Source organism: Copidosoma floridanum, unplaced genomic scaffold (assembly GCF_036245765.1).
Source record: "Copidosoma floridanum isolate Cflo_tuat_1 unplaced genomic scaffold, Cflo_Japanese_pri ptg000009l, whole genome shotgun sequence".
Classification (NCBI taxonomy): domain Eukaryota; kingdom Metazoa; phylum Arthropoda; class Insecta; order Hymenoptera; family Encyrtidae; genus Copidosoma; species Copidosoma floridanum.
In genome coordinates this window covers 5,713,523-5,726,551 of record NW_028321886.1, presented here as the reverse complement: position 1 = coordinate 5,726,551, position 13,029 = coordinate 5,713,523, and positions in this window count along the sequence as shown.

The following is a 13,029-nucleotide window of genomic DNA, read 5'->3' as shown; positions in this document are numbered from 1 at the left end:
CTCTCGGCGACACTTTTAGGATATTCATGGGCTGGTACACACGAGCAAGTGAGTATCGCTCCAGGCATGGCTTCCGCGACTCGAGCCTCGTTGCCGCGGGGCTGGAAAGTAGGTATACTTTTTTTAGCGACCGCCCTCCGACATCATGTACGTCACTGTCGTTGCCATATATACTTCGATGGAGTTGCATGCCCTGATGCAGAAACCGGACTATTCGCGTCGGACTAATTGAGTATGATTTGTTTCTTTTCTCTTTATAACTGTGTACCTTAGTTGGAAAAAATAATAATAATAATAAAATTTTTTAAAAACATGTTTACTTCGGCACCTTTTACTAGAAGAAGATTCAATAAGCAGGGGCTATCGAACCTCGTGACGCACTCGGAACGTAAATGACATTAAAAAAAAATTAAACTAATATGGATGAAAAAATCTTGGGGGAGATTACTAAGGCAGCCTCTCATCAGTCTGCTGGCCTCATGTGGATGATTATTACATACGTAATTATAGGCGCTAATCGATAAGAGGATAGCTTACGTATCTACATTATTGACACGGCTACCCAAAAGATGGTATTTAACAATAGACTTGTATAATTCAACTTGTACCCAAAGGAGTAAGCAAAGCACCAAAAATTACAGGTACATGCAGCATAAGCCTACATACGTAAGTCACCAACTCGCATGCGCATGCCTGTGGCACGAGTCAATAATCGCCGATACAAGTCTCATCTCGTTGTGTGTCCGTCCACGGATTGAGTCCCCCCTTGGCCGCTCCCCCAGCACCGCATTCGCAGCAGCGAATTCAATTAATTCCCGTCCGACATGGAGGCGTTCGGATACAGAGACGCGCGAGGCAACTCGAAACGGGAGCAGTAAGGAATTAGTGCTTTACGGCCGGCTGGTGATGATCGACATCGACGCTACACGGATCACCTGCGATATACTGCTCACGAGGCGTATTTCATTCGTTACTTTATACACGAATAATGTTTTCCAAGAAAATCATCGTAGCCCCTTTTGTATGTGCACAGAGTTGTGTACAAAAACGTTTTGAGATACGTTCTTCGTAACCAGATAAAAGAGAGATTATGGAAAAAAAAAAAGCCCTAACGAGCCTTTTTAGTTTTTTTTTCACCCGAGGGCCTTCGGCAATGATTCAAAAAAAAGATACACAACAACGCCCGAACGGCGTGTGATTATTTTTCGTTGCTCCAAGTATCTCGACGAGCCGCACAGCCTCCGTTTCCGCATAGCGGCCGAGTAAGACGAACGGGCGAGCGTGTAAAACAGTTTGTCGCAAAGAAATCCTCGGGGAATTTCCTCTTGCACACCGACAAAGGATGAATATTACCCCGCGAGGAGGGAAGTAAAAGTGCGGGCCGGACCGAGGCGTGTGTGATTTAAACGCCTTCCGAGGAATACTTATCTTCCTCACAGTGCGATATTACATTTTCGTGGCGCTTTATCATCACGTAAGTAGGTATACACATGTATAAACGTATACTTGTGTACGCGCTCGTGTCCAGCGCGAGTTTGTTGTTGCCGGGACAGACGTGTATTATTGGTATGCACATAAAACGTACAAAAGCGGCGTTACGGTACAACCATAGTGCAAAGAGGTCGTTGAGTTAATAAATTCGGGGCATTAACTTTGCCGTCCGTTTTATTTATAGGCGTGCATTTGCGTCGGAGAAATTTTCACCTCGTTTTTCGGAGCAAAAATATATACACGTACAACCGTGCACACGCGGTGTTCGCCGTTAAGCGAAAAACTATACTTTTGTTAAAATAACGTATATTGTCCTCGTCGCGATAAACTACGACTTTTCGTCTACGTTTATCTCGACGAATCGCAGCATGGAAAACCGAAGCTATTAAGATGAATATATGCCCACGAATGGATGTGGAAAGATGGAATCGCGCGCGTGGAAAAGTGATGTACCATTGGCGTGGCAAACCTGATATTCGAGGGCGGTGCAGGCGTCAGCTCTCTATTAGCTTGATTTCTAAGAAATCCCGGAATTCGACTTTTCACTGCTCCACTTTGGCGAGACCGGGCGAGACGAGAGAGGCAGAAAGTACTTGCTGGATACACGTATGTGCGCAAAAGCAGCAAAGGAGAAAACGAAACGGATCGTGCCGCCCGTGCTCCTCTGCGGGGGACAACGTGGCAACTGGAAATTCAACATTTGTTTTTCGACGTCTCCAATTAATTTGTTTTACCGATCTTCGTCACGTGTCTTTATCCTACGAACCCATGAACCCTTTAATTTCGTGCCATTTATGCTCGTGTCATCATCATTTTTCAAAAATTAAATATTTCATGTACATCCTACACCTATCCAACGTAGGATAAGTGAAGGATTCATCGTGATACGATACGATTATCTCATTGAATAAAAGATATTGTTGTTAATATTATTATAATTTTTTTTTTTTTTTCAATACCTCTGATATTTCATCGTATGATACGTTCATATATATGTGACGTACCAAGTAGGGCCTCTGAAAACCGATAAATTCTGCATACACATGTGCCCATTGAATGCATAAGGTATATTGAATATAAAAAAATATTTATGGTGACGGACACCCATGACCTATTTAACTTTATATTTTTTCCGGCTTTTCCCTCAAACGTACGCTCCACTTGAGAGGAAAAAAAATAAAACATTTTCCACGCGAGAACCATTAAAGGCAACCTTTTTTTACAGATTTGTTAAAAAAGAAAGGGAGCAGTCACGCACGATGTGTTGATCGTTTGACGTACACCGCAACACCGCATAGAGGAACGGGCCACGCAAATACCCTCGATAACAAAAAGGGTAGCAGCATGACCTTAAACGTACACGCGCAGAGAAGCACAGACGCTTTAATTTGCAAATCCCTCCAAATTATGAACGCCCCACGAGCTGCAGTCGAAAACCAATAGCTGCGGAAGAGAGATCGGGGGTCCGCCCGGGAAATTCCAAACGCGTGGTGAGAGAGATCGCGTTCGCTCCCTTGAGCGAAAAAATTCCAGTAACTAGAGCCAGCGGGGGAGAGGAAAATGCGCCAAGTATTTCGGTAAGCGCGGAGTAGCAGGTGCCCGCATTCTGGGACGATTAGCGCTGAAATTCTCCTCCTCCTCTTGTAACCCAACACCGGCAAAGACGACAGTGACGATGGGCTTTACATTACCCTGTGGCCTTGCGCATTCCCCTTGAGCGGCATCTAATATCGGGTATATATATATATAGATCGAGTCTTTTGCATTCCGGTTTTATCAGGATTATTTGGACGCAGGAAGGGCTCGCTCCGTTTGGTCGATTGGAGACACGATCCACTAGCCCCCGGGCTCTTGCGTGTAGTTATTTTGATTAAAAGGTCCACCCCTGCTGGGAGGAATTTGTTCGAGTTGGAGCTCGCTCCAGATGCCCTTTCCCGTTTGACGTGAAGCCGAACTTTATGGATGCGCCCAAGAGCGAGCTTTGACCGGTACGCGAACGTATAAATACGTACATCCGCGTTATATTAGAAGGTATAAGCGAATTGCGAGCCCCAGGTGATCCAAGAATGCGGGATGCTTTTTTTTTTGGAAATAAACTCGAGCGTGAATTTTGGATGCGCCAACGAAGGATTTTTCGATATGTTTTCCCGATACTGTCGAATCTCATAACTTTCCGGTTGGTGTTTCTTTCATTTTTCCACTAGTAAACATCCCATTTTTCTCACCCATTTTAGTTAACAAAGTTCTTTTCGAGGCATACCTTCGAGATAGGGCTCATTTTACTTATAACCCCATGTACTATTAAGAAAACATTTTGAACACAGGTTTCGGTGAGGGTGACATCCTTTTTTCGCGATTTACATGTTAAAATTATGTAATAGCACGTAAATCGCGGGAAAAGGGTGGTGTCCCCCACACCAAAACCCGTGTTCAAAATGTTTTTCCTCATAGTTCCGTGACATTATCGGAGTTCTCAGTCATCGCCACGAGAAAAGGGACCAACAAAGGCAACTCAACCGAGCCACTTCTCGGGTCACGTAACGAGACGGTGGGGAGGGACGCCACAATGGGACCGCAACCGTGCGCGTAACCATACGGCTACGTAACTTTTTTCCTTTCCTTTGAACCTGTTCCGCTGCGCCGAGGTTCTCCTCGTTTTTCCTTTCCCTTCCCGAGGCGCCCGCCTCGCCCTCGATTTCGCCGAAAAAACCTCCGTCGGACGCGCGCGAATCGAAAGTGTCCTTTCTTTGGCAGGAGAAAAGGGAACGCGGACGAGAAGGGACCAACTTTCGATTTTTTTTCTCGGGCGTCGCCCGGTCCTCCCCTGCCCCCCTTGCGCGACCTCAACTTTCACCTGCTGTGCGTGTCTACCTACGCACTTACTTCGGGCGCGGCTCCTCGGAGACTTTTCGCCCGGCGTTTTACGGGAAGCCTGACTGACTGTACAATTATTGCACTCTCCGATTAAAACGCGACGAGGAAGGTAAAAATAAAGAAGCGACGCATTCTTGCCGATGGAGATGTCAAATTGATGTGCCCTGTTTTTGCGTGACTCGTGGAATTTGGAGGTATGGAAGGAGGTCGTTGACGTATATTCATGGACAATAGTACGATCTCGGGTTGATGTTACAAACGTGGGGTGGCACCAGAGATCTCGGCAATTGTGCTCATTCGACACGTGAGCGGTGGTATTTTTACGTGTGAACTCGTTTTCTTCGGGAACGAAAGCAATATACTACGCGGCGTACGTCGGGCAATTCTCGAGGAGTAACGTTTTCTGCATAAAGTAATTCTCTTCGTTTGGATTACCAATTTCGAGAAACCTGCGGTTCTAATTTTGTTTCGTCTTTGATGCTCGTAGTTTTCTTACTGTGAGTTTGTGCCGTCACGTGAGCACTAATGCAGATAAATCCACGCGAAGCGTCGAACGTTTGTTAACCCAGTGCAGGATCGGGTGTTGGAATTACTTTGGTGCACGATGGTGAGAAAAATATACGCACCCGTGTGGAGTGAGATCGTGACTTAACGAAAAGCTCGTAGGAACCAAATGGGAGGTAAAAAGAGGCGGTAAAAGTAAAAAGTCGAAAGAAAAAACGAGCGCCCGGGGGTCTGACTCCCGCGATTGCCGGCTGAAATCGGGTCGAGCTGAGAGTGTAGATAGCGGATCTTGCGCCGAAGAGAGACAGAGAGAGAGGAAGGGTAACGTCGCCGATTCTCCGCGCGGCTTGCATGCGTACGTGAACATGCGCACGCACAGGTGTACACCACGAAAAAGGGTTCTGTATGTCCAGCTCACGAGGCGTTCGGATTGTCAAAGTCGTCATTATATATTTATTGGCTCGGATGAGTTGGAGACATAAATAAGCATTCAAGTATGGTATATATATATATATATATGTATATGTGGGTAAGCCACATCCTTAAGTATACACATATTATGTACTTGCCTATCGCAGTTTTCTCGTCATTCTATCTATCTATCTATGTCGTTTAATATATTATTAATGAACAACCATTCGAGATGGAACGATTAGTACTTTACTTTTTCAGGGCTCATCCTTTTTTTGGTCCAGGGTACACGGGCTAATCATCAAGGCAGTGAGAGCAAACCAAACCAACAAATAAACAATACAACAAGAAGCTTCAAATCGAGTGTTATCGTACGCGAACGTTAACTTCTCTCGGTTTTCTATAAGTTGTTCGTTGAAAACAAATGTGTACGCACCCAGATCAACATTTTTGATCTCCCCACCGCGGAGCAACTTACACATAGATACGAGATCGGTAAGGGTTTATCTAACCGGGGCAAGTAACGGGCAATTCAAGAGGGCCAGCTAGACCGTGCCCCACGAGTGTATATCAGGAGTGGTGTTTTATCGGCCATCAGCGCTGAAGCAGAGCGGAAAAGAGCCACCTGCAGCCAACTCGGGCTTTTTCCGATCCTCAAGGAAGAAAGTAAAGCCTCGAGTCCTCGGGCAAGATTGGTTTTTTCTCAAAGACAGCCGCACTTTCTTGTATGTACACCCATACCTAATTATATTAACGGAGGAAGCGTGCTCACGCGCGTGTATACACGTGTACGATATACCTCATCCAGCTAATATGGCATTACGCAAAATTCATCGCCATACCTGGAACAAGAGCCCGTCATCAGACGTCCATTCAAAGCTGACCTTTATTCCTACGTCCGGATTGTCTTTTCTTCCTTTTTGCCCCCTTTCTCCTCTCTTTGTCTTTCTCGTCATCCCTTTGTTAATCCCTCCGTGCCTCCTTCGACACCGAGCGCGCTCATCTCCCTCCCCGTCCTTTTTTTTTTTTTTTTTTTTTTTCTTTTTTTCTTTTTTTAATTCCATTCAGGGCAGTTCATTCGCGCCTCGCCGAAGCCGGTCTTCCTCGTTTCTTCTCCATCGGATTTTCCTCGCCACCCTGTCGCTGTTCATCCTATTCGTTCGCGGGCCATTATACCACGCTCCCTTTCTCTGCCGGCCGGCAGGAATATCCGATAATTCGTTTTCCACTCAAACGCCCATAGCAGGGTCAATGATCCTCTACGGGATAAAAAGCTTATAATTCTAACTTTTCCGTTAATAATGACAATATAAATCGAATTGCCGGAGCTCCGACGTTTTCTCCCACTCGAGCGGCGATGGAGGTGATGTCCTTGTAGTATACAAGCCGATGATGCGAGCTGTACCATCTATACATGCTGTCGAATCTATTCAATTCACGTTGTTTGTCCACGTTTTTTTATCTTCCCGAAAATTTTTCCTTTTTGTTTTTTCATCACAACACTGCAGGCGTGCTTTGTTTTTACGTTACAAGGAAGTTTACGAATCAAGTTGTTTCCACTTTGGATGGCAGAAAAAAAGTGTACGACCCGTGAAGACTCAAGTTGATTTAAAACCAAGCCCACAATTTACACGTATGTTCTTTTGATACGCATTCAGAGCTGCTTGGACACTTTTTGCAACGTCTATATACCATCATATCGTTGCATCTTTGATCTTCCGGTTCAAGCGAAACCCGGTTGTAAATGGTCCTCGCGAAACCTTCGACTTGTCAAACAACTGGACACCAAGCTCAGTTAGTACAGTACACCTTCTTACATTCGATTTTTCTTGGCTCCTTGTGCGCCCTGGTATACCTATATATGGATAACGTTAAATACGATTCACCGGTACGTGTACATGTGCATGTATAATAAAATACACGTGTGTTCCCTTTCTCCTACGGACTCAATAACTTGCAAGTGCAGCCGGGCTCTCTCGCACGTGCATCATCACGTGTGCTCCTCCTCTCCTCCGTTTTCCTTTCTCCGCGAGCAAATGACCCGCCGCGGTACACACGCGTAGTACCATTGTGCACATATATATATATATATATATACACTTATACATGGCACACACACAACATACATCGCACTGAGTGCGAGAGAAGGCAGAGGGAAATGTCCTTGCCCAAATGCACAACTTGTGTGCATGCATATACATCACCTGTCCATCCACTTGTAAAATCATATATATATATATATATATATATACCGTGTTATGCGTGTACGTACATACACGTACACAATGTGTAGGTGTACTGGGACCGGGTGAAAGAGGAAGGAGAAAGGATAGTTAGACCTGGAAGGCAAGTAAGGACGTGAATACATGTATATATACTCTGTATACAGTACGGGCGACCAGAGGTACCGGAGAGGAGGGAGGGTCGGATGATAACTGGAGCTTCCAGCAGCAGCGAGTCGGTATATACCGCAAAGTCCCCGTAAGTAGCGATCTACCGGCTTATGGGTGCCGCAGCACCGGTCAGTTTTCATCAGAGAGCGCGCGCGTGCAGAGTCGAGTATCCGCATACTTGCAGCTGTAGAGGCGACTTGTACCGTCAACGAGAAAATTCGGGGAAAAATTTTCATCGAGGAAACAAAAAAGCTGTATATATACAGGAACAGTTTTGTTTTTCCGTGCCAATTGGTCAAAAGTACATATATTCCGTGGTGTAAAACTCTTTGGAAGGACCACACGGTCCATGCCTCAAGCGAAAGGACATGACGCTCATCTCACGCGCCCTGGTAAATCACTTCTTACTATCACCAATTTTCACGATTAGGGGTGTGTATTTAATCCTTTTTTTCGGCGTATTTCAAATTAATATATTTTAAAAATTTGCTCCGACAATGTGAGAATTTTCAAAGTACATTTAATTGGCGAAAGAGGAGTTTTCTCTTTGAAATATCAAGAATTTTCTGTTTCTAGTGGACCGAAAAGGACGGCTTTTCAGTGTTGCCATCTTTGTCTCCGATACAGTAATAGATCGGTAAAATTAACAGTGGAATTTGCCAATTATACCAATTAGTCGTGCGGTTAATATTAATACGAAGCAGGCAAATCCGATGGCTGTAGACTCCGCGAGTTAACGAGCGGCCCACCTATTTCATCAACGAGATCCGATCCCAATTACGGCGGTTCTTGCACCCCCTTCTTTCCGTTCGCTAAACAATGAATGGCTCATCAAGTTAACATCAAGTCTCAAGTAGTTTGACTAGCCATTTAGTAGTTGTAAGAAACAAAAAAAGAAGAAAAAAAAAAAGAAAAAATTGTTGAAATCCTTTCGATTTGGCGTACATGGGATTATTTATAATTTTACCTGGAAAATGTTTCAGCGTTTACCGACAATTCCTTGCCTATTTGGCCCTTTTTTTCTTTCATCCCTCGAAAAATATAATTCAGTCAGTGTTTGCAGGGGAGGAGCAAAAAAAGCTCGCGATCCAGTTCTTCAAGAAACTTGACGCTCGTCGGGAGCCTGTCTCGTTTAGAAAGCATACGCGCTTACTGCACCTCTCGAGATCTCCTCGTCGATCGGCCCTCCGGGTAAGTTGGCGTGTAGCCGGTGTCCGTATCTCATTCTCGTGCGCCAACCTTGAAAAACTCAAACGCATGTGGTACTTTCTTCTTCGGAGCCGGCTTGTTTACCTTGTCGGGGTTTCGAGAGAAAGTCATCGCCGTTTTCACGGCTCCCTGCTCAGCGGGATCTGATTCTAGTTCTCGAATCTCTGTCCCGTTATCTTGGCGTACCGATGGGCATACTTGACCAAAATTACGTGACAAACGATTTTTTTGTGTTACGCCATAAGTAGCGTTTATTAACTGCATTATCATTGTTACAGCACTTGAATGTTTTCAATGTGAGACGCAGCATGATTAAACGCCGGTTCCCTACAGCTTCGTCGATTTTTTTTGGCACCCGATACGGGACCATTATAGATAGCTCTCTTTCTTCGCATTTTTTTCTTTTTCTTTTTTTTTTTTTTTTTTTTTTTTTTTTTTAACTTGACAATATTTGTAAGAACTAATAGACGCTATCGATGCAAGAACTCAGTTGACTTTGTTTAATCATGTCACGATTGGATATCGACAGTAATAATAAAGTCACATCAATTTCACCTCATAGACCAATTTCCAATATTAAAAGAATTTCCAGTATACGTGAGAGTTCTTGTCAGTTGGAGTCTTGTTGCGTGGAATCGAATAAAATTATAATAAAAATAAATAAATGAAATTACGTATACATACACCGAGAGAAATGACTCGTCGATTAGAAAGAACTCTGCATAGCTGTGAATGGCTTAAATTCATAGTTTCCATAGCGAGTTTTTGACGATGCCTCGTCAGGAGGGGCTGCACCGGCAAGACTTTTGCACACCGTAAATTACCCGACGACCCATACATGAATTCCATTGCCATGAAAGTTTGAAAAAAGTATACATACGTATATATATATGACAAGTCTAGTTTCAGCGCGCTTATGTTTTTTTTTCCCCTTTTAATTAACGGGCCGTGTGGGATCTTGCTTTGCTAGTCCCCATCCGTTGGTGCAGCATCAGTGCGGGTATACCTGTAGCTGAGCCAGAGACGTCGCGAGATTTATGTTGCCACGGCGAAGTAGATCGACTTGGACGCGAGTGATGCGAGAGCTATCCCCGCGGCTCGGGCACAACCTGAAACGCCCCGGAAAGTATGTCAGAAATGAGAGACATTCAACTTTCCTGCGAGCGGAAAAGCCTACGGGTGAGAGATGGAGGAGAAAAGTCGCTCCTCCAGCAATTGTTATTATCCTTTCCCCCCCCCCCATAGTTGAAGCATACAATATCATATAGTTTGCATCAAAGTTATAATTAAACAAAAAAGAAAAAAAAAGATGCTTCTAAATGTCGTGACGCTACACAAGGTACACAAGAGAGACAAGGGTATAAAAGAAACGTACCTAAAGAGGCGAACAGGAAGAGAGGAACCGAGTCACGATGGACCAATGAATGAGAACAATGTGATCAAGCTTTTGTCCCCCGGTAAATGAAATCAGGAAGATAAAAGAACCGTGCTATTACTATTGGAGAGAACAGTACTGTGGATTTTTCTTCTGCTGTTTTTTTTTCTCTCTCGTGAAATCAGAGGGTCACTCACAGCTTGGTTTTCTGCTTTTTGGACCTTCCAAGTCGAGTTTGAGCGTTTCTCAAGACGTCAAAGCTCAAAGCTATACTATTTTAGGATCGTTTACCTGATGGAGGCGCAGATTAGATGAATCGTGATTGGTGTTTTTTTTTTTTTTTTTTTTTTTGTACATCGTTTCGCACCGTATTTGTACAATGTTGAACTGCTATCCATCGCGTTTCCATGGTAGCATTTTAATTCTGAAACGTAGCATATTTATTTAAGAACAAGAATGAATTGCCAAGTTTTTTTTAATGTGAAAAAAGTTTCAATACGATCCTACGTAACGTGAATCTCTACATAATGTATGTATACCGATTGCGTAAGGTACAACACGTACTCCAACACGTCGGGGAAAAAGTAGTGTTAATATAGAGTTTCCATCGCTTCCTGCCCAGTTGAACAGTCGCTCACGTCGTGGGTGATGCCGCCGATATGTGTAGTTTCCCTATTGAGGCCGATATGGCATTTCACCGACCCAGTGACCGATATCGCGGGAACTCGCGTGGTACGTGCAGCGCGTATGTCTGCTACAGGTTATTTATATTATATATATCCCATTACGTGCTTGCTGTCTAAATCCACCCCCTCCCCCCCAAAAAAATTTATATGCGTCTTTGAATTTTGTCTTTGTCCATAAATGCAGATTCATTGGAGCAAGTTTATTTAGTCATTGAATAACTTAAATAAAATGTAATATTTAAATAATCAAGTGCCACTTTGGAAATAAAATGATTAATCCACGAATTTATTTATTTAAATACAGTGTTTGCGAATACACAACTTAATTGCAGGATGCATGAATATTTATTCACAAACAACATTTATTTACTGGTGCGTGTTAATGGATACGTTTCATTTGACTATACTCTGTTTATGAATATTAAATGAAACATAAAATGGCGCTTATTTTGAATACGTAATTAAATGTATAATATAAGCCACCCCCGTTTTAAATGGTATTAATCATTTTTAATCCAACCAAAACTCTATCCATTTAGTTGAAAATAAGAAATAATTCTAGTCAATTTGTGAATATTGGTCTTTCACCTGTATTATACCTATCAAACTACAAAATCCCATCAGTTGTTGAGAAAAAAATAGAAATAACGAGCGAGCTTGTATATTTATCTCAGGGACTGTTCTTCCCTTCGGAAGCACACTGTGTACGGCTGCACGTATGCATGCTCATAAATACCCTTGTATCGTTGTCTGTGATGAATTTATTCGAGATTGACCGAGTAAAATATACCTAACTAGAAAAGGAAAAGTCAAGGTAAACTTTTTTTTATCAATTTTTCGCGTTCAAGCAGGTAAATGTGGCATGAACGTGCTCATTGCCATCCATCTCAATATTCGATGTTTTTTTTGTTTTTTTTTTTTTTTTTCACGGGGCAATTTTTTCACAGTCGTTTCTTTTCAGGGTGCACTTTGCACGAACTCGTCTAATGATTTCCCCTTGGACACGGGCTAGCGCCCACGTCTCGAGAGCTTTGCCATCGGGGTGTCGGAGGATGGGGAGGAAATTTATGGTGCTGTGATGTATTATTCGAGCGTTTGGTTGTCTCTCAAAAAAGGATGCCGTTGGAAATAAGAGTGTACAAACATTACGTGTGTTTCTACGTTGGACTCGCTGATCCGGTCTTTAAATCAGATTTGAGTGAATACAGTTATTGTGTGAATGTAACCATTTGTTTTACCTATCATAAGAAAAAGAAAAAAAAAAGTACCCCACAAACGAAAGAAAAATAAGTGCTGATCTCATCCCTTTGTCGATCAATTGTTGCATCCAATTGAACACGTACAACTTTTTTTGTAATTTGGTCAGCACTCTTATTTTTTTTTTTTTTTCGGTAGTAAACAATAGCTTCCCCCTTGTTCTGCTCTAAAAGCCATTATACGAGGAAAAGAAGGAAAATCCGCATTGGCATTGTTAGTCTCCAGCTACGAGAGATGGGGCGAAGAGAACAATCGGAAGTACATGTATGAGAGTATCCGAGGCTAAGAGCACGCATACGTGTAATGATGCTCTAGATGTACGGTGCTACATAAATGTGATATGTACCAGTACCCATGGCGGACGTCCATACGAGCATGTCGGACACCCTATACCCACGTCTTATGATGGAAAATCTGATGGCCGATGAATAAAAACCTCAGGCTATCGCCCAACGCGTGTGCAAGTTTACCTACAACAAGCCGACGTAACGCAAGCTCGCGTCGAAAAATATAAATCAAGATTGATCGCTGTTCCTTTCTCCAGCTGTACATACCTATAGCACGAAGCCGACTGGCGTGGCGCTGCTCCTGGATATTTTACGAGCTCGCGAGTACACCGCGAGCCCCCTCTGCGCACAACTGGCCACCTTGTATACCTGTCCACGTACACCCGCACACGGCTACATAATACCAACTAAAAGTACTTTTCCTCGCCAATCGACCCCGTGGCTGCGCGTCACTCATCCCTTCATTTCGTCGCTGCAGTCTAGTATCTCCCTCTTGGTTCCATCAATTATTCAGCCTTCAATTTACTCAGCTGCTTCCCTGT